Source organism: Elephas maximus, chromosome 23 (assembly GCF_024166365.1).
Source record: "Elephas maximus indicus isolate mEleMax1 chromosome 23, mEleMax1 primary haplotype, whole genome shotgun sequence".
NCBI lineage: Eukaryota > Metazoa > Chordata > Mammalia > Proboscidea > Elephantidae > Elephas > Elephas maximus.
In genome coordinates, this window is record NC_064841.1 from 77,010,157 (window position 1) to 77,023,403 (window position 13,247).

The following is a 13,247-nucleotide window of genomic DNA, read 5'->3' on the forward strand; positions in this document are numbered from 1 at the left end:
AGATATATTTACAACAGTGACAAAAAACACAAAAATGGTAGCTGCTAAGGCTGCTTATGTACAACCAAACATCTCATGGGATTTGGCTTCTTGGCTTGGAAGCTTAGGGTCATGGTTTTATGGGACATTCCTTATTGTATTTAGTGCTTCTGTTCCACCTCCTAGTTCATTGCTGTGGTGAATTGCTTTAATATGGCCCTTCTAGCCGTGGTCTTGTGACTCCCACAAAACGATTGCAAATAAGTCACTTGTGGCCTACCAAGGGGATAGGGCAGTTTTTCTAATGAAAATAAGGTGCATGGAACCCTTGTAGGTGATTGGTTAGTTTGTGGTCTTGCTGTGGGGGTGGGGAGGATAGGGAGCTTGCTATTCAACCAGCTTTCCTGACAGACATCTTAGGTAGAGACACAGGGAGAGAGAAGGGGCTGCGCAGAGGACCATGAGAGAGAGCGTGGCAGGAGTGGCAGCAGCATGAATGGCGAGAGCCAGGAGACCAGTGTGAGATGGCTGAGGTGGGCTTCCCAGTCCGCAGAACGAGGTAGCAGCAAGGCCTGACAATGGCCCAGCGGCTGCAGGCCAAGAAGAAGCTGTCCTGATTGAAGAGCTGTATCCTGAGTTGTTCCTGTTACTTACAAGTTGATCCTGATCCTGCACTGTAACCTGTTCCTTCCCTAATAAACCTAGCAATTGTAAGTCTGATTCTTGAGTTCTGAGACCTGTTGCCCCGAATGACCTAACCCGAAGACGGTAGGGAGGGTGTGAGCTGTTGCAGCTAATGACCGAACCCGAAGACGGTAGGGAGGGTCCTGAGGGGAGGAGGAATAGTTGGTTTTAGAGATGATGAAGCGGGACAGCAGCTTGGAGAAGTTGGACATTTGGGGCATCTTCAACTTTGCCTCTTGGGAACCAGCTTCGTGTTGATTCTTCTAGAAGAAATTATTCATTTCCTTGCGTAGGCTAAATCGCCTAATCACAGTCAAAGGCCACATACTCTTAATTTCTCGATAATTAAGGAACGTACTCCTAGATAAAGATTTGGTCAAAACGGAAATCAAAGGTGAAGTTACAAATTGCCTTGAAAGCAATTGAAAAAAAAAAAAATTTTTTTTCTAAGAAAACTTACAGAATACAGTGAAGCCATATTCCGAAGAAAAAGTCATTGCGTGTTCATCCTGAGAAATGAGTGAAGTATGTTGTTGTTGTTATCAAGTGCCATTGAGTTGGTTCCAACCCTATAGGGCCCTATAGGACAGAGTAGGACTGCCCCCATAGGGTTTCCAAGGAGCGGCTGGTAGAGTTGAACCGCCGACCTTTTGGTTAGCAGCCGAGCTCTTAACCACTACACCAACAGGGCTCTTACGGAGGGTTAGATTGCACCCTGTTGGCAAGCTGGCGTATTAGCCTGCCACAGTTTCACGAATGTTGGCAGAAGCATGAGATTCCTGGGTCAGAGACAAAGGACTTCATCACTCATGGCACAGCAGGCAGCCTGAGCTGTAAGTCCACATCAGTTTCCCTGGCTCCCAAGTCTACGGCAGCACTGCAGAGTGAAGCCCAAGGTAGAGGCTGCCCGTCCAGTGCTTTGTGACACAGCTGAGGAGCCCTGAGCTTAGGAAACTCCAATCTTTGAAAGGCACTGCAAATGAACCACCCAAACTTTGCCCCAGAGGGAGGTGTTATTTTTAATATGCTGGTCAGCAAGCACATCAGCCCTCTGCTGTACAAATATCCTTGAAAAAACAGTCTGGAACAAAAGCCATCATTGTCTCTACTTGAAGGTATTCAGGAACGTGAGAGATCGGCAGAGAGACGCCTCCCAACAAGTGGAGCAAAAGAAACTCAGAAGGGGGAAATAAATTGAAATGCATCAAATATTTTTTTTTTAAATCCACGAATTCATAATGATACTTTGAAAAATCATTGGAGGATGCTAGACCATCAATTCATTATGTTTAAAACTGGTAAACAAAGAAAAAGAAGGGAGCATTCCCCTTGTCTTTCCTGTAGGAACTACATTTTAGGGTACCTATAGAGTCTTTTTTTTTTTTTATAGAGTCTTTTTATAGAGTGGATAAAAAAAAAAGTGCTTCTTTACAGAAGACTTCCAGCTAGTATATATTGAGGGACTATCAAGATATGGCAATTTCAAATGAAAAAAAAAAAAAAAAGAATCTAAGAGATAATTACTAACAGCTGCTGAGGTTGGGTTTTTGCTGAAACCCATAGATGGAACTCACGGGTGGTTTTGTAATGGGTAGATTTCGATGACGACACCTGAACCCTCTGAAGAATCTTAGTATCACAAAGAGAGACCATAAGACATCACGGGCCTCTTGATGTGATGTAAAAGGAAGTTCAGCCTTCCTTTCCTGTGGTGGGATATTTTTGAGGTCGATTCCTCACAGTTTCTTAAAGGATCCAAGACAAGGTTGAACCCCAGGTGCCTATAACAGTAACCCACTCATTAATTCCCTGTTTTTAGTTTGTTTCCCTGCCCTGTCTCACTTGCCCACTTCCTCCGTTGTGTGTCTTGTGATCACCTCCCAAATCAGCTACTTGCATCCAGACCCTGGTTTCAGGGTCTCCTTTTGGGAGAGCTCAAGCCAAGGCAGCTGGTATCAGAAGTGACCTTGGAAAACAGACACACAGGAAGGGAATCTGGGCTTATGTCACTCACCAGTCAGATGGCATGGCTGGCGCTAACTGAGGTGTAATCACCCCTGGAATTCTACAGCATCACAATTACTGTGACTTTCGACTATGGTGTACTGCAAGGGGAAACAGCTGGAAGCAAAGCACTGGAAGATGTGGGGGCAATGGTACTTATAAGGATTGTGGGACTGGCTGACTTGTTTACTGCCCTAGAAACCTTAAAGAAAGACAACGAAAGTTTCGCCAAAATCGGGGCCCACTGTGAAAGCAGAAGGCCTCCATGGCAGCATTTCTCCACAGGAGAAAGACCTGGTGATCTGCTTCCATAAAGATTACAGTCAAGAAAGCCCTATGGGGCAGTTCTACTCTGTCACATGGGGCCGCTATGAGTCAAAAACGACTCAAGGGCACCCAACAGCAACAATAACAACAGTCTTCTACAGCTAGAGGGCAGGCTTGCTGAAAATCAGGTCCACGATTTTATTGTCAAGTGGCAGACCTAGGAGAGGCTGAAATCACAGCCCTGGCAGACCGGCTATCCTAAATTCAGGACCCCGACTGGGAAGGAGTGAATTCCTGAGACCTGGAAGGTGGGATTTGGGTGGATGTTTGAGAAACTTGAACCCCTGGTTCTTTTATCTCTCCAAGTCAAAAGAAATGGTCCCCTTCCTTTGTTAGGGAAGAGCAGCCATCCATTGCTTGGGGACCATATAAAGTCTTCACCTTAAAGGCCTTAGAGAACAAGATGATGCGTGTTCTCCTCAAGCTCTGCCCCTGGTCTCCTCTCATTGCCTCTAGATCTATAATTGGGGTCAAGTTTCAGCATACCCTGATTAAAACCAAACCAAAGTCGATTCTTTCTCATAGTGACCCAAAAGGACAGAGTAGAACTGCCCCATAGAGTTTCCAAGGAGCACCTGGTGGATTTGAACTGCCAACCTCTTATTTACCAGCTGTAGCACTTAACCACTATGCCACCAGGGTTTCCATACCCTGATTGGGGAAATACAATATCAGCTATAGGAGAAAATAGCTTATTTATCAAGAGTCGCAGGCTCTGGTAAATATGTACCAGCATCAACTGAGCTACCATGTCTGAGGGTGGATCTTGTTGGTCTGGTGGTAGGGGCAAATACGAGGCTGGATAGAGGAGAGTTTATCGACATGCTGGCACTCCAGTGTACCTCAAGATTTAACATCCTGGCAAGGTCACTTACAGTTGGCCCTTAATATATGCAGGTATGGCAACAATTGAGGATGGTGTAGGATGGGGTCATGTTTTATTCTGTTGTGCACAGGGTTGCTATGAGTCAGAATTCACTTGATGGTACCTAACAACAGCAACAAAATGGTTCCTTAAACTGGAACACGATGATAGCCTACAGCAAATGAAGTTAACATGCTGGCACAGCCTCAGAAAGTATTGAGGAAGAGGCCAGGAGGCTCGGAGAGACAGGCATGTTAGAATGGATCAATTACGGGAGATTGGGGAACCCCCACATGGACTATGTTCTCTGGGAAGGCTCAGAGGATAATCTTTTCTATAAAGCAATAAAGAACGTCCTTGTGAGGGAGCCACCAAACACCATTAAGGAGACATTCTGAAATACCAGAGACCAGGAAACAGCACCTAACCGTCAAAAGCAAGCAAACATCATGATTCCTGTAACAGACAGTCAGCTCAGAATGACAACCAGAGTGCCTTGACTCACAAGGATCTGTAGTGATGGCTAATAGGAGGCCATGATGCTAATAGGAGGCCATGATGCTCCTAGAGGGGAGCTAAAAGGGCAGCCAAATGAGGGTCTTGATTAACTTATATAACAAAAACAAACAAAAAAATGGAGCTGTGGTAGCATAGTGGTTAAGAGCTCAGCTGCTAATCAAGAGGTCAGAAGTTCAAACCTGCCAGCTGCTCCTTGGGAACCCTATGGGGCAGTTCTACTCTGTCCTATAGGGTCCTATGAGCCTGAAGCCACTTGATAGCACCTAACAACAACAACAACAACAAAAATATCAATAGCTGGTGAGCAGAAGGCTGCCCTAGTAGACAATCACAACCCTTTACCCGGTTTTCAAATCCGAATCAGCTCTCAAACTCAGCGCCCATTGATCGAGGTGAGCATTGGATCCCACTGAGGAAGGGCCCTGAGATGCTGCAGCTACTATGTTAGATACCCCCTCCCCAGTCTTTCCTCAAAGAAATGCATGACCACTTACGGGAATAACTGTGTGATTGGAAAAATGGAATACCCAGGTCTCTTGAGAGTTGCTTGATGTAGGATATAAGATGACAACATTGTTGTGTGCTGTCGAGAAGATTCCTACTCATAATGACCGTATAGGACAGAGTAGAACTGCCTCATAGGATTTCCAGGGAGGGGCTGGTGGATTCAAACTGGCGACCTTTTGGTTAGCAGTTGAACTTTTAGCTACTGCGCTACCAGGGCTCCAAATCCATTTTACAGTGAGTCAAATATGTCTATGTACCTACCCGTGGTCATTTTTCCAGTACTTGAGTGCATTATCAAAATAGATATACTTGGCTGCTGACAGAGGCCTCACACTAGTTCTTTTCACTGTGGAGTAAAAGCCATTATGGCTGGACAGACCAAGCGGAAGTTCCTGAAACATCCATCCCACGCATTGCCTCCAGCGATTGCTTCTGTAGAAGCGATACCACTTCTTAGGCGGAACTGCATACTTTACTGTCACCCTCCGCTTTATCCTCAAGACGTAAAGGATGTATGCACGGTGGCCACGTAGGTGTTCTCCGTCAAATCATTTGAATGGTGCTATGGATCGAATTGTGTCCCCCCAAAATATGCATTTGAATCCCAATCCTTATACCTGTGAATGAAATCCCATTTGGGAGTAGGACTTTCTTTGTTATTTTAATGAGGCCATATCAATGTAGGCTTTGTCTTAAACTTTTAAGATATGAAAAGAGCAGAAGCAACACAGATGGAGGAAAGATAGATGCTACGTGGAGATCACAAGGACTCAGTGTGGGGTTGCAGAAGCTGAGAAGCTGAGATAAGTATCTTCCACAGATGACACACAGAGAGAGCCTTCCCCTAGAGCCAGTGCCCTGACTTTGGACGTCCAGCCTCCTGAACTGTGAGAAAACAAATTTTTGTTCTTTAAAGCTCCTCACTTGTGGTATTCCTATTACATCAGCACTAAGAGACTAAGACACATGGTTTCTACAAAATCCAGACAAATGGCAGCAAATGACAGTGGACCACTCGCAGTACGCTGGTCTAACAAGCAGCCCCAGTTTTAGCTGTTGTGCCAGATATGGCATCTACTGGAGCAGAGCAACACAGCCCCTGGCACTTTGTAAGCAGACTCTGATTTGGCCGATCCATTTTCTGCAATCCCATCAGTGGGGATGCTCAGAAGGAGTGTTTCTTATATGGAAATGACAGCTGTAAACCCTGGGCCAGCTTCATGGGCACAGACTTGTACGGTTGCACAAAGACCCATGTTTAGAAGGGGATCACTCTTGGCTTAATGCTCTGCTGCTGCCACCTTGAGATTCATTGAATAAGGGGCCCCACATTTTTTTTTTATTGTGCTTCAGATGAAGGTTTAAAGAGCAAATTAGTTTCTCATTAAACAATTAATACTCATTCTGTTTTGTGACATTGGTTGCCAACCCTGCGATGTGTCAACACTCTCTCTTTCTTGACCTTGGGTTCCCCATTACCAGCTTTCCTGTCCCCTCCTGGCTGTTTGTCCTTGCCCCTGGGCTGGTGTGCCCATTTAGTCTCCTTTTGTTTTATAGGTCTGTCTACTCTTTGGCTGAAGGGTGAACCTCAGGAGTGAGTTCAGTACTGAGTTAAAAGGGTGCCCGGGGGCCATGCTCCCAGGGCTTCTCCAGTCTCTGTCAGACCAGAGTCTGGTCTTTTTTGTGTGTGAGGTAGAATGAGGCCTAACATTTCATTTTGCACTGGGCTCCTCAGATTATATAGCTGATCTGATTCGGAGTACACTTTTTTTTTTTGTCTTTTCCCATGGCTATGTTAACTCTCCTCCTCTTTCATAATATAATTTACCAGGACCTCAATCAGCTTGATAGTCTCCAGAACATCTCACCGGTGTCATATATCTGACGTCATGCAAATCATAGCTGGCTGGGAAGTGCTCTGGATTTCCTAATAAGACACAGATGTGCCAGAGAGTGGGCGATACAGCCTACAAAAATGTAGGGGCCTGACACATGTGTGAAGTTTTTAGGGGTCCAGTGGTCTAGGTTGTGCCAGGGTATCCCTCAAGGCAAAGGACAAGTTGAGTACCTCATGCCTCTCACTACTAAAAAAGAGATCCAGAATGTGGTAGGCCTTTCAGAAGCAGTGTATTCCACACTGGGGAACAGTGCTCTGGCTCATTTACTGAGAGGCACAGAAGCCTGCCTGTTTTGAATGGAGCTCAGAGCAGCAGAGAGCTCTGCAGAAGGTCCAGGCCTTCCTGCTACCTCAAGCATAAAAACCATGACCTAGGAAATCCACTGGTGCCAGAGATACCTGAGGTGGATAAAGAGATACTGTGTGGAGTTCTGATGAGATCCAATGGAACAATCTGAGCAGACATATAGGGTTCTGGACTAAGACATGCCTTTTCCAGCAGTTCCCAGGAAACTTCTAGCCCTTAGCAGAGGCTGAGTACAAGTAACCATGTGACTAGAACTTCCCATGTTAAGTGGGATATTATCACATTCACTAAGCCATAAGGTTGAGCAGGCATAGCGACACTCTATCCTATCAACGAAGTGGTATGTTTGGGATTGGACAGGTCCAGAGGGTAAAAGCGAGCTATTGAAACATCTGACCTAAATCCACCCACCTCTGTTGTACTGACCCTATACCTCAGCTTATATCTGTGATATTGTGGGAAGTTCACTAGGACTAGCTGATAAACCCATTGCCATCGAGTCGATTCCAACACATAGCAACACTATAGCATGGAGTAGAACTGTCCCCGTAGGGTTTCCAAGGAGCCACTAGTGGGTTTAAACTGGCAAGCTTTTGGTTAGCAGCCTAAGCTCTTAACCATTGCACTACTAGGCTCCTGACTAGCTGATAAAAACCAAAAACCAAATCCACTGCTGTTGAGTCAATTCCGACTCATAGCGACCCTGTAGGACAGAGTGGAACTGCCCCATAGAGTTTCCAAGGAGCACCTGGTAGATTTGAACTGCCGGCCTCTTGGTTAGCAACTGTAGCACTTAACCACTATGCCACCAGGGTTTTCGACTAGCAGATAGAAGGAGGTAAAATAAAGGTCTAGGTTTGTCAATAGGTTTGGTTGATAATTTGGTGTGAACCACAAAAAAAAAAGGATTGTTGCCGTACTACAGCCCGACTCAAGGACAATGGTGAGGAAAAATCATCCCACTGGACAAAGCTTTGAGCAGTACATTGGGCTATCTCCTTGTACAGAGGAAGAAGCGGTCATAGGATATTTGTAGACTCTAGGACAGTAGTGGATGGTTTGGCTCATTGTTTAGGTGCCTGAAAGGGACAAGATGGGATGACCTCAGGGAGGTCTGGGCAAGAGGCATGCAGAGAACTTACGGGAATAGACACAAGATGTGTGGATCTTTGAGCCTCATGTCAACGTTCATCAGAGAACAGCCACTGCAAAAGCAGCAGCCAGGTGGACAGGATGACTTTTGTTTGGAGGGCAGCCAGCCTCAGCCTTTGGGCCCACAGACAGAGTAATTCCCGTGTGCAAGAGACCTACGCCATGGGCTGTCTCTCACCGAGGCTGACCTAGCTACTCACAGCAGAGACAGAAGCTAGCTCCTTGATATGCAAACATCATTTGAGGAAACCTGCCAGCTGCTTGGTAGCAAGTTGATTACGTCAGACCTCTTGTGCCCTAGAAGGAGAAGCAACTCATCTTACTGGGATTGATTGTTTTTGTGTACATGAATTTGCTGCCCCTGCCTGAAGAGTTTCTGCCAGCTATTTGTGGGCTGACAGAATGCCTAATTTCTTGACACAGGACCCCACATAAGATGGTCTCAGACTAAAGGACCCATTTTATGACGAAGGAGGTATGACCGTGGGTGCTTGAACACCAGAATCATTTGCCCTGCCATATATACATCGACTGGAAGCTGCCAGCCTGATATGATGACATTGGACTGGCTTTTAGGAGGCTCATCTACGATACCAGCTTAGGGATGACTTCCTGCTGTGTTAGGGACCTGCCCTTCAAGATGTGGTAGGCCACTGAATCAATCGCCTTTAATGATGTTGTGCCCCCAATAGCTAGAAAGAATGTGTCCAGGTACCAGAGGATAGAATAGCATCGGCCCCTTTTACCATCTCTCCCAGTGATCTACTTGGGGAATTTGTTCTTCCTGTTCTTGAAACTTGAGGCTCTGCTGAATTGGAGGTCATTGCCCTGGGGAGACCTTCAATCATAGTAGGTAACGATCAATGGATAAATGTCTCAGTTCTCATCTTCTGGTTTGAAGATTCTGAGACATCTTCCATTTTGTTTCTTGGAGGCTCCGCAGGGAATTGCTCACTTACATACCCCTTTATTCACTTATCCCACCACTCTATGTCTGTTTGTCTTACTGTGGTGGCTTGTGTGCTGTTGTGGTGCTGAGAGCTATGGCAAGACTTCGTCTGACTTTGGACATGTCATCGGGAGGGACCAATCTCTGGAGAAGGACATCATGCTCGGTAAAGTAGAGGGTCAGCAATAAAGAGGAAGACCCTCAGTGAGAGGGATTGACACAGTGGCTGCGACAATGGGCTCAAGCAGAGCAACAATCGTGAGGACAGTGTGGGGCCGGGCAGGGTTTCGTTCTGTTGTACCTCGGGCTGCTGTGAGTTGGAACCGACTGGATGGCATATAACAACGACATTCACTTTTCTCCCTCCTCAGCTTCACCTTCTCCTTCTTCACTTTTGGTTCTTGGAATCATCTCCCAAATAAACTACTTGTACCCAAGTCCTTCCTTGAGGCCCTGCTTTTGGGAAAACCCAAACTAGGATAGGTATGTTGTTGACTTTGTTTCACCGTATAGTATATTGGTAAAACATTTTCTAATCCTGAGTCATATTTCAGTCACATATGTTGATAAACTATTTTCTTGCTTTGCATCCATCATATTTCGTATTTGGTCATATTTATGCCAGACAAATAGAACAAATTTTCTCAAAATGAATGCCTTTGATAACATACCTGTAATCGACACGGTGAGTTTCATGGAACTGCCTCTTACTGCATCCCTCAGTCTAGGCGATGACCCAATTCAATAAAAGTGATCCAACAGGGAGCCATTACTACACAGTCCTGGTAAATAACCATCTGCCTGCCAGCTTAAGGTTGGGGTAGATTTTAACATATTTATAAGACCACCCTCCAGGCAACCGCACACAAACAGTGTCCTTCAGCCAAGCTTTTGATTGATAGTTACTGGTTTGCAGCTGAGTTTGTGGGTGTACTCCTAACAAATACCTGGAATGTGGCTATCAGCCATTAAGAGGTAGCCAAGCTACAGGGTCGCTATGAGTTGGAATCGACTTGATGGCAATGGGCAAGCTGGGAGTAAAGCTGAAATTCTCATGAGAACTGTGGGAGCTAAAGGACATGCTTGCATTGAAACCATTCTACACTCTTTTTTTTAAAGTAGGTTTAAAAATTTTTTTTATTGTAATGAAATAAATATAATAAAACATTTGACGTGTCAACCATTTTTACAGTGACTTTGACTGTATTTACCATGTTGTCTACATCCTTTTGAGGGTAAGGCAAAGGAATATCCATAGACAGGGCCAAGTGGTCCACAGGAAGCGATGGAACGTGTTTCTAGTCCAAGGGACCAGTTAGTGTTGTGTTCCAGAATCCTACTCCACACAGCATGGCTCTAGAATTGTAACTGGGAAAAATCTTAAGGCAGGTTTAACCACATGCCCACGTTGGATGTTACATCTCAATTAAACACCTGGGGAACATCTAGCTTTGAACATCTAGAATATATTCGAAATAAAGTTTTTGAAATGCCACTAGTAAGTATAAAGCACTTAAAAGTTGGGGTACTTCTATTAAAAAAGACCAGTTGTACACCAATATTCATTGTGACATTATTCACAATAGTCAAAAGGTGATGTAATGGATTGAATTGTGTCCCCCCCAAAAATACATGTCAACTTGGTTAGGCCATGTGTACTTGTCCTCCATTTTGTGATTTTCCTGTGTGTTAGAAATCATAATCTCTGCCTGCAGTTAAAAGGATTACTCAGGTCACCTCCCTGATACTGAAGGGAGTTTCCCTGGGGTGTGGCCTGTACCACCTTTTATCTCTCAAGAGATGAAAGGGAGGCACGCAGAGAGTTGGGGACCTCATACCACCAAGAAAGCAGCACCAGGAGCAGAGTGTGTCCTTTGGATCCCTGTGCCTGAGAAGCTCCTTGACCAGGGGAAGCCTTCCTCCAGAGCTGACAGAGAGAGAATGCCTTCCCCTGGAGCTGAAGCCTTGAATTTAGACTTGTAACCTACTAGACTGTGAAAAAATAAACTCTTTGTTAAAGCCATCCACTTGTGTTATTTCTGTTATGGCACTGCTGGATGACTAACACAGGTGGCAACAGCCTAAACGTATATATAAAACGTGGTATATACAATGGAATATTACTCAGCCACAAAGAGAAATGAAATCCTGATACATGCTACAACGCGGGTGAACCTGGAAAACGTTATGCTGAGTGAAATAAATCAGTCACAAAAGGACAGGTAGTGTATGATCCCACTTAAATGAAATATCTAGAACAAGTAAGTATACAGAGACCAGAGTTTATTCGTGGTTACTAGAGGTAGGCTGGAAGGGTGGGAAAGGGGAACTCCTTGCTTAGGAGACATTGCCTTTCTGTTAAGGGTGATGGAAAAATCTGGAAACAGGTAGTGGTGATGATAAACATAATTAATGTCACCGAATTGTTCATGTGAAAAGTGTTGGAATGGCAAATGGGTTAAACAAAACCTGTTGCCGCCAAGTCAATTCCGACTCATAGCAACCCTATAAGAGTAGAACTGCCCCATAGAGTTTTCAAGGAGCACCTGGTGGATTCCAACTGCCAACCTCTTGGTTAGCAGACGTAGCTCTTAACCACTGTGCCACCAGGGTTTTGCTACATGTATATTTACTATATTTACCACAATTTAAAAAAAGACTAGTTATAGTACTTGGTCTGTGGGCTTTTTTTCTGATAATAATTGGATACCTAGGAACACTCCCTAGAGCTTGTTGTTTGTAGGACCATTTTATTAAGTCAGTTTGAATCTTACTCTTGTTTCCCAGGTATATGCTGCACCAGACCTAATTTTAATAGAATTTGAAACTGTAGTGACTATACATGTACTGAAAATTATTTCTCCCATTCGGCAGTAATAAAAGTAAACAGGAATCTCAAGACCACCCTCGGGTTGTTGATACTTTCCCACTGACAGACCCTTCAGGTACAAAACTTTATAAACCAAAACCAAACCCAGTGCTGTCAAGTTGATTCCAGCTCATAGGGACCCTAAGGGACAGAGTAGAACTGCTTCCAAGGAGCGGCTGGCAGATTTGAACTGTTCCCAGCCATAGCACTTAACCCCTATGCCACCAGGGTTTCCTAACAAAACTTGATAAAGCTGTTAATTCCTCTGCTATTTTCTGGAGACCTTATAGGGAAGCAATGTAGAGAGCTAGCTAGATAGACGCCTTGGCTCTGCAGTCAGATATCGTGGGTTCGAATCCCATCTCTACCACTTAGCAAATAAATGTGACCTTGGACAAGTGGCTTCATTTCTTTGAGTGTCGTTTCCTCCTTTATGAAATGAGGATAATGAGATAACTTCACACGGTTGTGCAGCGATGGAGTGGTGTGGGTGAGGGCGCTGGACATGGTACCTGACTGTGGGGATGCACAGTGAATGGCAGCTGTTATCACTGTGTCTTTATTGGCCCTCATTGCCCAGAATTCACACTGCTATCCTAATTATTTTGTGTTTGTGGCAAGACAATTAGGTACTCGAAGAGGAAAATTAATGCAACTAATGACTGCAGTAGAAATTGCGATAGAAATAATCTGTGTCACAAAACAATTTGTGCACAGATTTTTAAATGAGAGACTAATTCGTGCTGTAAACTTTCGCCTAAAGCACAACAAACAACAAACACCTCCGGAAGGAAGAAGAGGAAGAGGAGAGTTAAGCTGCTTTCATTATTTTCCAAAGTTTTTTTTTTTTTTTTTTTTATGGTTTCTGGCTTTATCATTAGGTGGGTTAATACATGTGCCTGGCACACAGTCAGCTCTTTGTAAGCGACTGCTAATATTATTTTAAACTCAGGGAGAGTCACAGCAAGCAAACAGAGAAAGCACTAACAGACTAGGGGCAGAACAAATGGAAATAAAAGGAGCAGAGAAGGCTTTCTTCAAAAAAGAGGCCCTATTTCTTCTAGAGCAATATAAATGTGTAAGCGTCACCAGCTGTTTAGAGAAATTTGCTCAGTGCCCTGAAGGCTGGTGTTTGAATTCCTTAGGCCTGTACCCGTTCCAGGCCTACTTCCACCTGACGAGCTTCTG